The sequence below is a fragment of the Vidua macroura genome, chromosome 5, assembly GCF_024509145.1.
Source record: "Vidua macroura isolate BioBank_ID:100142 chromosome 5, ASM2450914v1, whole genome shotgun sequence".
Classification (NCBI taxonomy): domain Eukaryota; kingdom Metazoa; phylum Chordata; class Aves; order Passeriformes; family Viduidae; genus Vidua; species Vidua macroura.
The window spans coordinates 20,925,356-20,932,977 of record NC_071575.1 but is presented as its reverse complement, the minus strand read 5'-3'; the positions used below and the strand labels follow the sequence as shown (position 1 = coordinate 20,932,977).

At 38.3% G+C, this 7,622-nt stretch overlaps 1 protein-coding gene across 1 annotated transcript in view; it reads left to right on the top strand.

Moving 5' to 3' along the window:
* Window positions 1-1,442: 1,442 nt before the first annotated feature.
* The window catches only part of NCF4 (neutrophil cytosolic factor 4), a 51,535-nt gene continuing 45,355 nt past the window's right edge, over window positions 1,443-7,622 (top strand). Inside the window, exons 1-2 of the mRNA XM_053978450.1 lie at window positions 1,443-1,670; window positions 7,144-7,232. The gene's annotated coding sequence lies outside the window, so the exon portion shown is untranslated. The remainder of the gene's footprint in view (window positions 1,671-7,143; window positions 7,233-7,622) is intronic.

Below are 7,622 nucleotides of genomic sequence, written 5' to 3'. Positions count from 1 at the left end.
AGAATGTGCTTACTGTGGAAAGCAGTGAGTAAGATTGGGAAGAACAGAATAATCAATAATGCATCTGTATTTGGGTTATAACATTGGACATTTCAAGGGTTGAAAATAAAGTTTTCCAAGGTTTATTTTAATGTCAACATTTTATTTTAATGTGACTGTTTAGAAGGTAGTTCTTTTACCTTTCCTGGGATAAATTGCCTGTGACATGTCTAGCCAGGCAAGCAAATAACATAAAATCAATGAGAACTTATAGCTGAATCAAAGGAGTCTTCTATATGCCCATAAAATAACATTGGGTAGAACATTTTTATCCATGTGATAAAAACATGAAGGGGAATTCACTAGCCTGAGTGGGCAGACTTCAATTGTAGATGATGACTTGTTGTAAAATATAGCGATGGAGTCACTACTGTTTCTCTAAAAGGGAAAAGAAAAATCAGTCCCAGGTCTCATTATTACTTTCCCTGTTTTCCATCCCCAAATCTTCCATCACATAAAACAGATGTGGGCTATTGATGTTCTCCATCACTTATGTCTAAATAGCTTACCTCCTCTTTCATCTTTTCTGCCTTCCCCTCCATCCTCTGAGAAATTCACTTGTCTCTGCGTCGTTCCATTTTTGCAATCTTTGCATTATCCTTTGTTGTCTATTTGTAATATTGCCCCAGTTTACTGACAGGTCTCCAAGCAAAGGCTTTGAGGCTCCATTATGATGTACTTGAGGTTTTTTGATTTTTGGCTGCAGTGTGGTGATATCCATCAGCATTTACTGAGGTCACAAACATCCCCAGCATTTTACACTGGGATCACTGCAATGGAAGGCATAGATTATGTTGGAAGTGAGATTTTCATTGCTACTGAAAATTTTTGCTTGGAATCTGGATATCTCCTTCCTGCTTGCTGCTTTCATATTAGCACCCTGTTCCTTTATCCCATTTCCTCATTTCCTACCTCTGCATGCATATGTGCACAGAACTCTTAATGGATTTGTATCCTCTCTATTTCTTCTGTCCTTTTACCCCACAATATTTATTTTTTTTTGCCCAATCTATATTTTCCTCTGCCTGACTTCTCACAGGTGTAAGTTGTTCCCCTACCAGCATTGACAGTGATAGATTAAGGATGGAATTACTTATCTGCACCTTGTAATCCAAACAGAATCGCAGTCTGCTGTTAGCAGTCCACAGGGGTTGCTGCTGAATAAATTGGAATGCTGGTAGCTGTGCTCGCTGAAGCTGCTCTCATCTTGAATATGTGAGAAAGAGGGGAAGAGGAACCCTGTGGATTTAAACAAAAGAAAAACCCCAACAACAGAGGGTGATGCCCTTACCCTAGAGAAGTGTTTATTAGGTTAAATCCTGTATTTAGCAGCTAAGGAGGAATAGAACACTCTTTTCATTCACACATTTAATTTTTCTCTCAAATGAAACAAGATTATTTTGAATGGGATATGCCCCTTCTCTCATGTGAGCAGGAAAAGTTTCCCTGACAGCCACAAGACCCTGAAATTTACAGTCACATTCCCTTAGGTAGTGGTCACAAACCAGCAGTCAAACTAAACTGCACGTGCGTCTGTGTGTCGTGTGTGGCTCGCGTTTTATCCGGCTGCAGAAGGCAGTGATGGTGGAACTGCATCTCCAGCAGGAGTGGCAAGGAATTTCGGACACCAGGTAAGGCTCTACAATGGGGATTAAACTGAGGTCGTGTAGTCTTTTAGACTGAGGTATGGTCGATGTTCCAGATTCTGTCAGGCACTGCATAGGTCACTTCATTATCTTCTTCACAGAGCATACCTGTTAGAAAGTGATTTTTTTTTTTTTTCTGAGGCAGAATTCACTAATATTACTAGGACTTGTTTTCACAGTTGTTCATCCATCGATGCAAACATTGAGAACTGAGCAGGTTACAGTCTGTAACTTGAACCTGCTGCCTGATAAAAGCTACTGAGGAAGAACTGTAGCTTTCTTTGGAGTAAGCAGTACTTCTCAGGAGGGCATTAATGTTGAGGATAGTAGGTCTTTCAGTAAGAAATCTCTTAAATACAAAGTACTTCAGTTATTTTTAAAATCTTATGTTACTAAAAGAAAACAGTGTGACAAAATGGCTTCAGGAGTATCTTGCGAATGAATATTCAGCGTTCATGCAGCTTTTTAAATCCGCATAGATTCTTATAGGATTGACTATGAATGTTTACTGGTATGTCTGGAGAGCTGTGAAAACTGCAAGAAAGGATGTGTAAATTTTATTGTAGATTTCCATTCTTTACACTTCCCCCAAGTGGCAGAATAAATAGATACTCCATCTATTTTGAGGGCTACTTCATTTGGCATCCCCCAAAACCAGCTTTTATTTCTCTTCAGAGTGGGGCTATTAGCACAGAAGTGAGAATTTGGATGCTTTCTCTAGCTCTGTTGATAACACCATTATAGTTCAGGTCTTCAGATTTTGCTCTTTTGTGGTGGGGGCTGAGGCATAGATCTGAAGGCTTTTTGGCTGAGAGTCAGTGCACTGAAATGTAAGATGATTACAAAATGGTTGAATCAGCCAAAAGATTTGTTGGCAGTTAAAACAGCCCTTCTGACTGATCTGGCATATCTGCCATTTGTTTCTGATCTACTCCATTGGGAGAGTGGAAGTTAGAAATGGATGGCAGTTGTGGCATCAATGGAAAGTGGTAAATTACTAAATGTAGGGTAGGTACCTCTACAACTTGGTTTGAGTATGCTAATTGTAACTGTTATGTCCTCTCTTCTGATGAATATGAAAGGAGGGAAAGATTTCTCAAGGATGCATTCAAATCCACAAGGATGAAGATAAAGAGAATTTCTGGAGAGTAATTATTCTGCATATGTCTGGAAAAATTCCAGCTCGAATCTTTATTTTCTTGTTCGTGCACAGGGAAGCTTGGAAAAGTGCTGGGAAGAAACCCTGAAATCTTTATTTAATTTTTAATGATACCCTCCAACCCAGTAGTAGCTAGTGGGCTGTTGATCAGGGAGCCAGAACGTCACACAGAAAGTTGTCTGGATGTCTCCATGGAGCATTGTCTGTGACAGACTGAGGGCTTGCTGTGGCCTTGGGTGTGACCTGAGCCTCCCGAGCTGTGAGTGCTGTTATTGGAGCAATCCCACACAGGGGGATCAGATGCTGGGGAGGGAGCAGTGAGTGCGCTCCTACATCCCAGGGAAGGGGTTAATCTGTCAAACAGAGAGTACATGAATATGTGACGGCTTTAAATGAGCTACCCACAATTCCAGCATGCCAGTCATTATGTGCTGATGATGACTATGATAGCAGCTGGGGATCTTTTTTTGGATCTTTAGCTGCTGTCTGCTTAGAAGGCAGATGCTAGGCTTTCACTAATGCTATATCTTATGTTAAAAACTGCAAGACAGATTACATTCAACTAATGAGATTAATTAAAAAATATAAGTTAATGTTTGGGTTTATATCCTAGTTTTTTAGGCTCTGAATGTTTAAGGTTTTCTCTGCAGAGCATGACAGCTAGAATTTTTTTCCCATTGCTGAAAACTAAGATTGAACCATGTCACTCCAGGACTTGGAGGTTTAATGGAGGAAGGAGAAGAGAAATATTTGAGACTCCTAATTAAATTTTCAAACGTTTACAACACTCTGTTTTCTTTTCTCTTCCCTTTTATAACAGGCTAAAATTTTGGGCACTGACTTTTTCACCTTAATGATGTCCTTTCTTTTCAAGGTCAATTTATTATAATGGATTTATATTATAATGAAATATCTTCCACTCCAGGCTTTTCAAATCCTCATTCTAATCATGCCAGTACTTCTTGCTCTGGATTTCCTTTTCCTGAGACCCTGATTTTCAATGTTGTTCACCCTCTGACCTCTGTCTCAGAGCTCTCTGTTCATGTACTTCCTGCTTCAGAAGCAAGGCTCCTGCTCCTGCCTTCCCAGTAGCTGCTCACACCAGCTACTTCTTTCCCATTTGTGGCTGAGCCTTGCTGGTCAAAATCTTTGTAAGCTTTCTTCCTACAGATGTAGGGTCTTGATTCCTGCTTCTGATGAAGCCTTAAACTTCTGGGCTACACAGTGAACTGATAAAAATTCTGAGAGAGAAGGATTCAGAGCTTGTAAAAATAAGATAAAAAATTACGTGGGAGCCTTTCATTGTTACTTGTTCAATGCTTTGTATTCAACAGACTAGATGGAATTTCAGGTTAATTTTGACCTATCAGACCTTCACTAGGAGATAATTTAAGTTCTATTGTATCAGTTACCTTTCAAGCATTCAAAATGAAGATGCATTTGAACACTAGGATTCTCAACAGCCCAAAAAAGATATATACTCATGAAGTCTATGGGCAAATGTCTCTTAAGACTCTGCTTTGCTAAGAAGGCTCTCACATGTGAACAAGGAAGTTAATATATGCAGAGAGAACAGAAAAACACTGGCTCTAGTAATGGAGGTTGTTACAGAACATAATTGAACACTGACTGCAGCAAAGCTAAAAGGAGACTTGCATTACAATGACAAAAAAAACCTTATTTTTTCCCCTAACCTCTGATTTCAGCTGTCTGACTAAGAGCAGGTGCTGGGCAATAGCTCAATTTCAACAACCCATTGCAGCTGAAAGAGTAGATGCAATTGTGCTGTATCCAGCAAAATTGAAAATTGCTTTAAAGGAGAGGAATGCAAATGTTTTTAAGACAGAAAATCTTCATTCATCTGCAGAATGAAGCATAAAATTAGCACAGCCTCATAATTTTTATTCCCCTTATAAAGCAGTAATAACTGTGAGATAATTTGCTATTTCTTATGTATTTTAGTGTCTTTCTAGTGATACATTTTTAAATCTGCATTGCATTGTGAATACACAGGGAGTAGAATTTGCTAACAATTAAAACATTATAATTTTAAAAATCCTACCAGACAATGTTTCCAAAACCTGAAATTTTTTCTGAACCATTTGAGTTTTCAGCAATCCTTGGACCTTCCCTCCAGTAATCAGTGGTTAAGGCTTTGACCTCTGGTCCTGCACCTCTCATGACCCATCTGGAGTCATGGAATGGTTTGTGCAATGAAGGCCCTTAAAGATCATCCCATTCCAGCCCCAATGCCACTAGACCAGGTTGCTCCAAGCCCCATCCAACCTGGCCTTGAACACTTCCAGGAATGGAATGTCCATGGCTTCTCTGGGCAACCTGTGTCAGTAAAGAATTTTTTCCTAATGTCTGATCTAAATGCACATTAATAGAGAATTACCACGTTCTTACCACCTGAAGGCCTAAGTTAATGCCAGTGTTATGCTACTGTCATACCAGTGAAACCAACTGTATTTCTGTACATAAACCTCACAAAGCATCTCCTGGAGTTAAAAACTGTTGTGGCAATAGGAGTTGAACAAGCTGATTCAGGCACTGACAAGATCCCTTCACTTAGATTTTTCTGGGCGGGAGACTGAATGAATTTATGGAAGAAATATCTTTTCTAGCTGCATGTTCCATAGGCTTAATTGCATAGGTCTTCCTGTTAGTTCCAAAGGCCTTTCAGTATTTAAATTTGGATCATCTGATCCATTTACTGTGGTAGGTCATGCAGTTCCTTCTATTTTTCTGGTGGTTGGAGAAGGGACTCTAGTATTTGTATTTATATTAACTTCTGTCTTTAAAGGTGAATCAACCTTTGTTAAGCTTTGCTGCTTTATTGACCAGAAGAGCACTAACCAGAAATGCACGTTCTCCCTTTTGAAGTAATTATCCCACATTAGGAGATCCTACAGTCCAAAAAGTTTTCATGATTGATCTGTTATGCAGACAGCTAACCTTGTTTAGACACATTTGGCTTCACTTTCCTGTGTTTAGGAGAAATGTAATTTTAAATGTCTGAGCCCCAGAGAGTGTTGGGATTTCTAAAGGGATTTCTTTGGGAAAGGGAATCAGCTAAAATGCTTGCTCAGAATGAAGAAGAAGGAGCTCAGGTTCAAGCCCATGTTAGCAACGAGAGAGTCCAGGACTGAAAGGAGGTATTTAATCACCAGTCTGTACTAAAGCCACTGCCCTTCTCTCTGTGTTAGCCATGACTCCTAAGTGGGGTTAGAACAAGAATGTCAGCATGTAATTTAACCACAGCTGGATTTTGGTGTGCTATTGCATGCCTTATAATTTCTCTTTCATTTGAAGTTACTTTATAAATAAAAGAATGGGTTCTCTATCAGCCAGCCATTTAAATCTCAATCTAGGATCTTAGACTCAAATGAAGTTATTTTGTACATTATGCTCATTAATGAAAATTTTGTGGGCTAATTTGTGACTTCAGTGAACCTTTAGGCACAATTTTTGATGTTATTTTGTTAAGGCAAGACTTGCTGCAAATATTGTGCAATGCTGCAGTTTGTAATTCCATAACAGTATTAACTCTGTTTTGAACAGAATGTTGTTAATGTTTAGCTACTGTAGCACAGAGGCTCTGCTAAAACTGTGTGTGTGTTGCAGGAAAGGGAAACATGAACTGCATTACCAGTCTTCAAAAATATTTAGTTTAGTTAGAAAAGGCAAAAGAAGAAAACAAACAACCTTTGCATTGATAAAATGAAGGAAGTGTGGGAGCAATTGCAGGGCATTCGGCAGTGTTGATGGTGGATAGAGTGTAAATATAAATCCTAGCTCAGCTTCTGCAAGGTGAACAGGTGTTATGGCCTCCAGTCCATTGATTCCCAAAATAAGACATGTGGAAAATTGTTGATCCATGAAACTCCATTAAGAGCTTGGCAGGACCCTTAAAGCATAAACAATTATGCATTTGTTGGTTAAGGATTTAGTAATGGTAAATGGTGATTGGAGAAATATTAAGAGTTAGTGACAGTCTGCTAATGCAAACTCTTTCTGTTAAATGCTAATGCCAATTGTCAGGAAGTGATGGTTCAGCTACCACTTGAGGATTTGGCTCTTCTTCCTCTTGAATTGTAGCTCAGAGCAAACAATTTATTCTCTAGCAATACAGAACAGCAGTATGAACAAGGCACAAATAGTGCCTATTTTTTTTATTTGTCATTCAATTGTCCCATTGCAAACCATTGGCTATGAATCTAAGTAAAGGATACGTACTGATTATTTAAAAATTTGTCTTCAACAGGATGGCTGAAGTATTTTTTTTTCCTTTCATAGCTTCTACTGTATTATAACAGGGAAGAAAATTATGGAACACTTACTGTTCAGGGCAAAGAAGATTTAAGATAGCAATTAAGAAATTTAAGGTAAATGTTTCTTGGAGAAATGTAATTTCGCTCCTTTGCTTATGCATCTGAAAATTAAAACATCTTTCTTCGTGAAACAGTAAATTGCAGGGTAGTGTGGAGTTTTTGTATTTGTCAAGCGTATTGTAATCCACACTGTGCAGAAAGCCTGGTTAAATTTTGTAGCAAATTCTGCTTTCTTCAGGCTTTACAGTGGTTTCTGTGACAGTTTCAAAGACATTATAGGAAGAGCAATATGAGAATGAATAACTTAATATTTTGTATATGAAATATTTTGTTTTATATTTTATTGTAACTTCAAATTTTGCATTTATTTACTGTATTTTGAGCCATGTTTAGATAACAGCCAACAAAAAGGAAAATGATGATTTTTTTAAAAATTTGAAATGA